This window comes from Pteropus vampyrus, unplaced genomic scaffold (assembly GCF_000151845.1).
Source record: "Pteropus vampyrus isolate Shadow unplaced genomic scaffold, Pvam_2.0 Scaffold8, whole genome shotgun sequence".
In the NCBI taxonomy this organism is placed as follows: domain Eukaryota; kingdom Metazoa; phylum Chordata; class Mammalia; order Chiroptera; family Pteropodidae; genus Pteropus; species Pteropus vampyrus.
The window spans coordinates 9,289,189-9,301,454 of record NW_011888789.1 but is presented as its reverse complement, the minus strand read 5'-3'; positions in this window follow the sequence as shown (position 1 = coordinate 9,301,454).

The following is a 12,266-nucleotide window of genomic DNA, read 5'->3' as shown; positions in this document are numbered from 1 at the left end:
CACTGTCTGGTAGACAGGCCTAAGGACTCTGCATACCCAAAATATTGATATCAAGAATCTCGGCTTAATATCAGTAAAAATTTTAATTACCTACTATTTTGATCTGATTCCATGCAATCTCCTCATTATACTCCTGCTTCTTATGTTGTGCATGTCCACAAAAAATAATGCATTGGATGAAGACGTCAGGTTTCCAGTTTCCTTAGCATTCACAATTCTCATTGCACATTAGTAAATAGATTTTCTGATTTTGTACCTCAGTGTCTGTGACCTTGGTTAATGTGAGCTTGCTTCTGATTAAGCAATGCATGCCCTGAGGTTTCTGAGCTTATAAGACTAAGAAATTTATAATTTACCTTGGAAAATTTAAAATTGGCCCTGTGAGGGCTGTTAAGATGCTTTCAGAGTTCTTAATGCCATTGTGACTTATTTGCCTTTCCTATTCAAACTACCTTAAATGGCCATGTCAGTCATGTCTGTTTGTCTGTTTAGGGAAGAAAGTACACACACATACACATACACACACACACACACACACAGAGAAAAAATTCACAAAATAAGAAGAAAAAAATGAGGGAGACAACAGAAGGCATAATGACCCATATCATCACATAGCACATTCTCATTGTCTGCTCTGTCCTAACGCAGAAAATTCTTCTCCTTGGCATTATTCAAGCAAAGCTAGATGGTCCCCTGCAGTGATGCTACTTTACTTCTATGAATTCTGTTTTTATCATTTCTTTTTAAGACTGAAATGGAAACAATGGACACAAATTCTTTTGCACAATTAACATGTAAGCATTAACTAAGCACTTAATTGTTATTCTTGCTATTATTTTGATGTTATAAGAGAGAATCAAATATAAGATTTATGGTTATAATGGGTAATGTGAATATCCTTTTCACCCATAACATTCTAATATTCTGTGAGGATGAATGAGATTTTAATAATGCACATGTGAACTAATTTATAGGCTTTAATGAATAATATAAGAATGTCAACAGTTTGTGCCATATTTTTGCTACAGCCTCACCCAGGTTCTTACCTGGCTTACAGATTCCTATAGAGTCCATAAAATGGACTTTCTAACTTCATGTTCTATCACTCTCCCACTAACTTACTCTCTTCAGACATTAGCTTCCTGCTGCATGCTTCTGCTGCAGGGCCTGTGCAATCATCCCCCGTCCTCACAAAGCCCACTCTCAGCTACCTCCGTGGCCTGTTCACCCTCATCTTCTAGTTTGGGTTCAAATGCTATCTTATCAGGGAGGCCTTCGTGACATTCTTGTATTTAAAAAAAAAAAATCTTTTCATTATTATTTTTCTCTTTCTCTTTCTTTGTTTTGCTTCATAATCCTTTTCAAACTATTGCATAGCATCTTATTATGTTATATGACATATTCTTCTATATCTGTTCCCCTTATCGGAGTGTAAATTCCATGGGAGCAGGAAATATACTTTCATCACTATTATAGTCCCACTATCTAGAACAATTTCAAGCACATAGTAGGCACTCAGTAAATAGTGGTTAATCTCCTTGCTATTTTTTGTGGTGATCGTTTTGCCTGGAATCCCTTTCTCTACTCCTTAAAAAGCACTTTGCTGACAAATAATAGTTGATGAATAAATAAATGGGTGAAAAAGTGTATCAATAATCAAAAATGTTTCTTTTCTAATTTGTGGAGTTGCTGTGCTGAAGCATATCCTGCAGATAGGGAAAAGTCAAGATCTAGAAAATAGACTGTTCCTAGGAGATAGGGATTTGGCCTTAGCAATAATGCAGAAATCCAATTATGGTCAGGGTTAGACCATAAGGTTAGAGCTTGCCAAGCAACAAATAAATTCATTGAAGCCACTGATGTGTTAGTTTAGAATTTCTTAAATGCCTGTGGAGGTCAGATTGGCTCCTGAGACTTAAGGAAACAAAATCTAGAGTCAAATTGCATGGGCCCAAATTCTAGCTTAATCTTAATCATGACCATGTAACATTTCTTAAAGTTACTTGATCAATTTGTGTTTTGGTTTCCTTACTTATGCAATGAAATAATAGCACCTATGTTTGATGATCCATGTGATGATTAAATGAATTTTTCTATATGAAGAGCTTTACATATCCTCTCTCATATAAATATTATAAAATTGCTAGTTATAAGTATATTTAGCACACAGTTGAAGAGCAAGTGACCCCAGCTCTTCATGAAATGAGGCAAGTTTCTAATTCCTACAATTCACTACTGTCTCTGAACCATGACCTAAAAATTAGTACTCTAGTTCAGCCTGAAAAATAAGTGGATTCTTTACATCCATGAAATAATCATGATTTTGCTGAAGATAATATACATTCAAATCTGAGAGTTTCTATTTCAAAAGTTTAATGATTTGGAGTAATTAAAGCAATAGAATTATTTTATGAATTTTCTGTAAAATTCTACCCATCTTCCACTTTCCTTTGACTATGGACACCGTGTCGCAGTGATCTGAGGTGAGTTCCCAAAATATCCATGAACCCACGTACGTCAGAGAAGTGCCTCCAGAGTTTAGTTAAAGCTTGGGTCCTGAGGTTGCTAGGCAACAAGTCATGTACTTGGCATGGTAGGTAGTTTCTCGGAAACATTAGCACAAGCAACGCAGACACGCTTAACTCTGCAGATGTGTACTGGTTAAGCTTCTAAGCTATTTCCTGACATTAGAGCAAATTCTAATATGAATCTTCAGAATACACAGCCTACTAGTCTTCATAGCAGCAATGTGTTGGGTGAATTAAACATAACACTTTAAGAAAATAACTAGCAATTACTGCTAAGAAATCAGCTGCCCTTTTCTATGCTGGTTCTGATCACTGTGTATCAGCTCTTTTTCTTTTCTACTTTCCAAAATCAATCAACCAATTGATCAACCATCAAGTCTTATAATTAAACTATGACAAGAATATTTTTATTAGGTGTTTATAGTTTAAAAGATGTGTATGCAATATGGTTCCTATATTCTAAAGATTTTATCATTTTTTGAGAAAATCAAATAAGGATTCTGAAAACTTCTTTTTTACTCCCATGTCAATAAAAATATGTTGCTAGGTATTTGAGGAATAAAAGGTTAAGTAGGTGAAACACAATTGGATTTTTAGTGCAGTGAAATTTTCTGTATGTCTGTATGATACTGTAACGGTGGATACGTAATTATACATTTGTGAAAATCCACAGAACATATACCACCACTAGTGAAACCTTAGACTTTAAGAAATATTATCATGTCGATGTAAGTTCACTAATTTTAACAGTTGTACTGCTCTGGTTTGGGACATTGGTAGTGGGAAAAGCTATGGAGCGTGGGGTATGATGTTTATAGGAGCTCTCTTACTTTCTGTTCAATTTTGCTGTGATCTTGAAATGCTCTAAAAAATAAAGTTTATTTAAAAAGAATAAACTTTGATATTAATATCTATAGCTAGGAAGAAAAACAAAGTAGGATAAGAAGTACTGAGAATGAGATTGCTATTTCAGAGAAGATGATTAGGGAAAGTATCTGTGAAGGAATGCCACATGAGCAGAAACCTAAAGGAAGTGAGTGAGCAAACCATGTGAATATCTGAGAAAAGAATGTTCCAGGCAGAGAGAATAGCAAGTGCAATCACAAAAGAAAATTGGCAAAGAAAATAGTGCATTTCTATTGGAGGCCATTAACAAAGTAGTAGATGTAGTAACACCAGGTAATAACACGGGTTAGAAAAATACAGTTTCAAATCTCGGATACTTTTAAAGGAACCAGCCATTTAATCAATATTTTATTCATTTACTTTGTCGATGGGTAGCTTTTGGAGTCAGTTGTTTACTTTAAAGTTATAGTCGATATATTTGTTCAATTAATATTTATGTACCAACTCCCATGTACCAGTCACTGCTTTCCCTGTTTAAGCATGTATCATCACTTGCCAAGACTCTTACTGTAGCTTTTTTCATGGTCTAATGGACTTTAGTCTCACTTATACTCATACAATCTCTCTTGATCTACAGTAAATTTTCCTGGGGGAAAGATCAGTCTCATAATGCTAACATTTATGCTATAAATAACTGTTAACCACCAAAATGAGCCAAATTTATGAATGAATGGTAGATTCTATAAAACAAATATGTATTCAAACTATTCTAAATTTGAAAATAAAGCCAAACATTCACTGTATAAAAGTTTGATATCGTGGTAGAGCAGTGTCCAACATTTTACCTATGTGCCAATTAACTCCCTTGGAGATTATATGTTTGACATAATATTTACTATCAATTATGGTTGAGAAATTTTATAACTCTATAAAGCTTGAGGTTAACTTTTAGAACAATGATAAAACAAGGTGACTTTATTTTTTGTAACTAGGAAAGATAACTTGAAGTGTGTTATTGTAATGTAAGATATGAAAAAGTTTATTTTAAACAAAATGTAAGACTCTTAAATCAACATTACTTTTTTATTTCATTGACTACATAAAATTTTATTTCTTTTATGTATTTTTTTAATCAGTTTTTCCAAATTGTTGGTTCCATCACTAATGAATTAAATTAAAATATAACAAATGATCACTATTTATTTATGTAAGAATTATGTTTTTAACATTTTGAGAATTATACTTTGACACTTGATTGATTTCGTATCAGATTCAACTAGCTAAGACCAAAATTAAATGTACCTTTCCTATGTAAATTCTGAATATTATCTTTGTGTGAAAGTCTTCCACATATGTATTCAAACACATCGATAATCAAACTTGCAAAATATCCATTTGGGAATCAATTTTGCTTTCTTTAATTTAGGACTTTCAAACAAATATAAAGTTTAAATAAGATTTTTAAAGATGGAAAAGATTGATTTAGAACATTTTTATACAGGTAACATTTCTTTGTAATATTTCGACTGCTTTGTATAAAAGCTCAGCCAAGAGACTGAGCAATGAGTACAGTCAGATATCATGGAACTAGCAGATAAATTTTTTTAATCATTGTTACTTAAAGTGAAATCTGAAGCATTGGGAAGTTGGTAGCAAACTTGTGCTCTTGAAGTGAGCAAAGTTATGGTCAAAGCCAATTGTAGAAAATAGTTTCAGACACTCCAGAAGTAACAAATCTTCAAGTTTATTAAAAAGACTTTAAAATTCCTTGAAAGCAAAAACCTTTATCATTATATACTGTAGCATGATTCTACTCACATTTTAAGTGCTCGGAAAATCTTTGAAGTTATTTATAGTGAATCGGGATCAGCATAAATTAAGGATTTGCTGGTAGGATTTAAAAGATAAGAATAAATCAAGAGGGCACCATATATTATGTAAATAGCAAAACTGCACCAATAAACTAAGCTCAGAACAGCATAGTGTTAAGTATGAATATGGAGCTAGACAGCCTGGGTTCAAATTCTAGCTGACTCTAGTATAGTTGTGGGTCTTAGAATAAATTACTTAAGCTGTCTGTGACTCATTTTCCTCATCCGTAAATGAGGTTATTAATTACACCAAATGTATAGAGTTGTAGAGATTTAATTAGTTAATAAATATAAATGATTTAGAAGAATTTCTAGCACAAAATATGTGCCATGTTAGTCATTACAAGTATAAATTATACATGGGAGACAAAAGAGAGGGAGATGAAGTAACTTTAGGAACCTGAGGGGTCAGATGATGTTGTTACTTCTAGAAAAGAGGACAGAATTTAGTAAAATGAAGCTTAGTAAATATACAAAGCTTTCCTGGTTCAATGACAATAAGATTTTACTAAGGAGTTGTTCACTGGGTTTTTGTCTGATAAATGTTTTTAACACATTTAATCTGGATTTATAGATTTGTTGCAAGTCAAGATAAAAAAGGATATAGTCTTTGTTTTTTTGTCAATATCACTACTGTATTGTTTAAAAATACAGACACCTGATGTGTACTAGTTTTATCGGGGGGAATCACTTAATTATCTAAATGTCTAACCACTGTGCTGTACACCCAAAACTAATATAATTGAATGTCAACTGTAATTGAAAAATAAAAAGAAACTTTAAAAAATACAGACACCTGGGTAATCTCTAAAGTCCACTGAATCAGATGTTAGAGGAATACCTTTTAAAGATTATTCTGATGCAAGTAAAATTTGATAAATACTAATCTAGCCCAATTACCTTCTTTTACACGTTGGAAAACTGAGGTCCAGAGACATAAAATGGCTTAGGCAAGTTCGCATTCTTTCGGACACCTTTGGGTTTAGAACCTTGGCCTCTTGTGTCCGGATTGGCGCCTGTGCCACATCTCTATAAAGAGTACAGAACACTAGAAAACAGTGGCCTAAACACCACACTCTGATGAGCAGAGGTCTGATGCATCCACATGGGTTCTGACTGAGCAGGCATATACCTTCCTATTCACCTGCATCTTGAAAGGAAATGTCTTATCTGTTGCTTAGCAATGGTATTGTTGCAGAGTTTTAGGATTTCAGCAAAGAAAAAAAGGAGGGGTCAATTGTTAAATAAGCTCCCCGTATGTCATTTTCATGTTTCTTCCAAATGAGTGTTCTATTTCCAACCTTCCTGCCAATGAGGAGAAAGCCTGGGCTTGGCAAAGACGATGATGACACAATGCCATCTTTTATTTGCTAAAGATTATTCCTTTTGTGAGTCTAGGGGTAGAAGAGATGACTGACGTGTCAGAATTCACACTGATCTTTTTTTTTTTTTCTTTTTCTCATCAGACGAATAAGACCTAGCCTGGAAAATTGCTGCCTTTAAGAGCTATTTCTTGCCATTGCCTTTGTTTTCACTGCACTTGAAATTTTCTTTGCAGGGAATTCCACTCTAGGTTCAAGAAGACATCTGGCAGTACTGAAGAATGAGATCTGTCTTGTGGACCATTATTGGAAAGATGTGATAATTCCATTTTCTGTCAAACAGCCAAATGCATATTGTTAAATGTCAAGTATTTCTACAAATAGCTGGAAAAATGAAGCCACAGAAAGTTTTGTTTATTATCCTACGGCTTCTTATTCTGTACAGGAAACATAACTTTGTTTGAACACGTGGTTCAGAATATTAATAGCATCTCTATTTTAGATAGATTTATTCTATCTTTTTACAATAAATATGTCCATTTTTCTTTCCATCAGTTTGACTCAGAATCATCTGAGGCGGATTTGCCAAATCAACTTTCAAAATGAGAAAAAGAGAGTCCTTCTACAGTTAATTCAAGCCTATAGTAAACTGTTAAGTTATATGAGAATTGATCTCATTGTGTAATAAGATCATAAAATGTGAATAGAGTCATCACGAGAATGAGAATTTAATCATTATTATGATAATATGAGCATTTTCTAAATATCAGGAATCAAACTTTTATGATCATTTCTTGAGATATCAACATATAAGCTCTTTCAGTTCTTTGTTAATGTTCTACCCAATCTGACAATCAGCCAATAATTTCTGGGTATTATCACTGAGAAAATGCCTGAATTCTCTTCTATGGATGCTATTTTATTTGAGGAAAAACATTTCTAGAAACCGAAGCATCACATTAAAAAGATCATATAATCAAATCTCTCTTTTATAAAGTGTGAAATTGAGGCTAAAATAAGTTACATTAATGTAAGTTATAATATCAGAGTTGATAGAAGTGCAGTGGTCTCCTGTTTCCTGTCAATTCAATTAAACAAATATGGTGAATTAGTAAGTTTATTTAGCAGGCACTGTGCTAGGCACTAGGCCAAAGCGAACAACAGTGCAAGGAAAAGGCAGTAAAGTTCAACAAGCTGGGCTAGAAGACCCAAGGGGAGGGTTGGCAGTGGAGTGGGGATCAGACATGACTTTTTGGAGTTAGCATAAGCGAAAGTGGGACCTGAATGTGAGTTTGCATTTTTTTATTCCTGCTTTGTCTTTTTCTTGTCTGAAACAATAGAAGAATGAAGCATGGAGTTGAGAGAGAGGCAGAGAAAGTGTGTGTGTGTGTGTGTGTGTGTGTGTGTGTGTGTGTGTGACAGCGAGAGAGACAGAGAGAGATAGTGAAAGAGACAGACAGAGAGACAGAGAGACAGAGAGACAGAGAGAATGAGAGAGAGAGAAGGCAGTGCAAAGAAATTAATTCATTATGTTTGGGATGGCTGGAGAACAGAGTGGGAGGGTAAGAAGGATAACAAGTCATACCATACTAAGGATTTGGATGTTATTTTAATAACAGTTGGAGTTGCCGACAAGCTTTTAATGGAATAGTTACAGTGCTCATTCCGTCATACCACATAGAAATTTTGGTTCGAAGCTACTGAAGCATGGCAAAAGGCAGCACACAAGACACACCTAGAGTACACTGAATAATTTGAGGGGTGTTAAAATGAGGTCCTCTGTCCCCAAATATATCTCCTGTCTACTTGTTAACTGTTCTCAAAGTCCCAGACTTTATCCTTTCAGCATACTAAGTTTGATGTCTAGTCCCTGATATGGGCCTGATGTGGGGTAAGGTGTGGAGAAACACTTGAGCAACCAAAAAGGGGTCAGGGGGAGGATACCCACAAATATGAAGTGAGAAAAGATCTTATTGGGGACCAAGGTGGAAATAATATTCATAGTTCTTATTTGGTGCTATTTAGTTAGTCTTCTCATTCATAATAAATTCATGCTAACAGAAATTTAAAAATATTATTAACCTCACTACACTGATCCAGAGAAGATAAGCGACTTGCAGCTGTCATATAGCCAGAAAATAGCAACAGTTGCACTTAACTTAAGGTTTTTGGCTTCTAATCCAATAGTCTTTCCACCATACCTAGCTGTTTTTGAGAATGAAGATCGACTGCTTCCAACTCTTATCAAGCACTGACCCTGGCACCATCAATCATGGCTTTTATTTCTCATGAACTCATCAAGTATTTGTGTCGACCACTTGCTCAGCAAGACCTGAATGAGACCACTGCCTGCCATCCCTTCATAAGTTTTAATAATCCAGATAAAGAAGTCAAGTGCATCCCTTTGGGAAGATGTAGAAAAGCTATATATAGAGATTAAAATTAAGAACATTCTGTGATTAGATGCTGTTAGTAACCTCTGGGAACATCTTTCTACTCATTTAAGATGCCTGCTTTAGAAATCTTTATTTAAATATTGTTAGTCAAAGCTTAATTACCCTGCTGTTCTCTGGGATGCGATTTAGAATCCCTTCCTTCACTTTCTTCTTTTTTGGCCCAGTCACCACTTCATCCAGTAAAATAAAGTTAATGCTAAAATCCTCACTTGCCAAATGCACGGCACAATCCTACCAGCGCTACTAATTTGCAAAGAAAAAATAATTCACCTACTTAGGTGCCAAATAAAACAAATCAGCTTCAACCAGCATTTTAGCTTAATCAGACAGATAAAATGGATTTTATTAAGTTTTTTTTCCCCCCTTTTCCCTTAGAGCAAATGTTCTTGCTGGCTCTTTGAATATTCCGTCAACATAAATAAGTGCAATATTTTAAAGGCTTTCATTTTTAATTTCATTTTCCCCCCCCTCTGGGGAATATTCATTCTGCTCTGAGTCTGGCTATACTCTGGGCAGCTCTTTCCTGTGCTCCCAGTTTTCAACATTTGGCCCCAAAAGCATTTAGCATGGAATTTGGCACCAAATGAGGGTCTAGTAAATGTTAGCTAAAACTAAATTCTTTCCTGTTCTATTTCCAGAAAAAAAAAAAAATAGAGTTGTTCAAGACCTCTAAGTAGGTATCTAGGGTGACTGATGCTAATCACAAATTAGGACAAGGCAGGCTGTCACTGTTAAGAGCACTCGCCATTCATAAAATGGCAAGAATGTCAGGGACTGCTGCATAGTGATGAGGCGACACAGGCTTCATAATGATCAAATTTGTTTTGCTTTTCTTGAGATATTGCACAAAAAGACAGCTTCCCGCTGTCCATTTCAGACTTGAATTTCCTATGAGCCAGTTCTGGGTTCCGGCCAATGAGCTGCTGATTGGTTTGGAAAGAAAAGTCTTTATTATAAGTACAAAAAGAGAGAATAAACTTAAAATCTTTCCTCTGGGTGTTATGTGTTTTCTTTCTCCCAGAGATAATCAGGGGGAAAGCTTAGCCAGGATTTAAAACCTATGTTTTACTTGGAGATGCTAATCAGTAGAATGTCTTTGGAGACTTTATCTGCTGATCAGTTATTCATGAGGGAGAAATCATCATGCTTTTTGTTAAAGGCAAAAAAAAAAAAAATCTAACATGTAGTGGCGATGATCACCCTTTGAGAAAGCAGTGCTTAATTAGAGTGAAAATTCAAGGGCAGAGCAGTGGCTTTTTTATTTTCTTTAAGACTAAGGGTTTATGAAATTTGAAATTTAAAATTTAAGAACTCAAGTCTCAAGATTTTACTGTAAATTACCCAGTTACCAAGTATTTGTCTGGTGTTCAGGTCAGGAGTAGAGTGGACACTATAATAATTTATAAGTAATGTTAGAAGAAAATGATACCTGCTAGATTCATATCTTTTCATCGGTTCCTAAACACCCATGAATTTTACTAGGGAATATCAACCACTGAAGGTGAACAGCAACCTAAAGAAAAGACAGGTCTGGACAGAGCTCAGAGACAGCGAGGCTCAAAACTCTAATCTGAATTTAGCTATCTGCTCTTCTGCTCTGGTCATGAATCCGTGGAGGAGCAGATTCTCCATTTTACTTAGACTTCAGTATAGTAATAAACAACTGTAAAAATAGGTTTCCACTCATGAGAAATAAAATCACCACATGACCCGATTGATTTCTAAACCCAAAATTGTGAAAGGACAGAAACAAAAGCAAAAGTGGACAGACTAAGATAAAACAAGAACACAGAATACAGCATGTGTTCTTGTCCAACAGAGATGTACGCCTCTTTTTCAGCATCTCTCAGATCTCTCCTCGTAAAGTTCACCACCCCCACCACCCCACTCTGTCCCAGCACACTGTTCTTGCTATTTCTCATACCTTTGTACTGGCTATTCCTTCCGCAGGGGGTGCTCTTCCACAAAGTTCACTGTTTAAATTTGCAAACTGCACCATTCCATAATTTTTATCTACTTTTCTAATTTTAAAATATTTCCATAACACATCATCTTCCAATATACTGCATAATTAGTTTACTTATTATGATCATCCTTTAGTTTCTGTCTTATCTTACCCTTGCTAAAATGTAAGCTCTAAGGGAAAGGGTCTTTCTTGTCTTTTTCATGAATGTATCCCAGGAGTGCCTAGGAGGTAATCAAGGAAAGGTACTCAGTACAATTTTGTTCAGTGAATGAATGGATAAATGGATAATAAAGCAGAATTAAATCTTGCTAGGTTAAAATTTATGAGATTTAAGTGAAAATCATTCTAACAACTTCTTTTTCACACATTGCTGATGAAATTCTCTAAACCAGTTTGAAAATTAATATCATATTCTTCTCATCACATACAATAGCCAAAAGTCAACTAATATATTAATCTAAAATTAAGAGCATGGCTTTGAAGCCAGACAGATCTATACTTGAAATTTAGCCCTGCCATTTGCTAGCAGTAATTAGAGGTAACTTATTTTATCCTGTTAAAAATAAATTTCTCATTAAAATGGGGATAAAAATACTCATTTCACAAAGTCATTGTGAGCATTAATCATGTTTGTAAAATGCTTAATACAGTGCCATGTAGAAACTCTATAAGCGCAGTTATTACTATTAGATTATCCTTAAGCACCTCCCTGCCACAAATGTATACCTCTGCATAACTGAATTAAATCAAAGATGGTATTGAGTGATTCAGAAAATTTCCAGAGTATACGGCTAGAATATGTATGTATCGTCAGCAGTGAATTATTACATCTCACTGAGCCTCAGTTTCTCTTTCAGTTCTCTCTCTTAGTAGAAGGAGAATTTCAGTTTGCATCTGTGTGCTTAATATCAAGTATCAAATGTTACATTTAATAACTGGAAAATAAACCCCTACATTCTGATAAGATGAATTACTTAAAGCTTGTAAGTACTTTTGGGGGAAAATAAGGTATTATTGAGCTACTGTACAGACATACCTCATGGTGCTTCTCTCTGTTGCACTTTGCAGATATTGCATTTTTACACATTGAAAACTTATGTCAACCTCACATCAAACAAGTCTGTTGGTGCCATTTTTCCTACAACATATTCTTATTTTGTGTCTTTGTGTCACATTTTGGTAATTCTCACAGCATTTTATTTATTTTATTATTTAAAAATTTTTTTATTTATTAAGTTTATTGGGGTAACATCGATTAATACAATTATATAATTTTC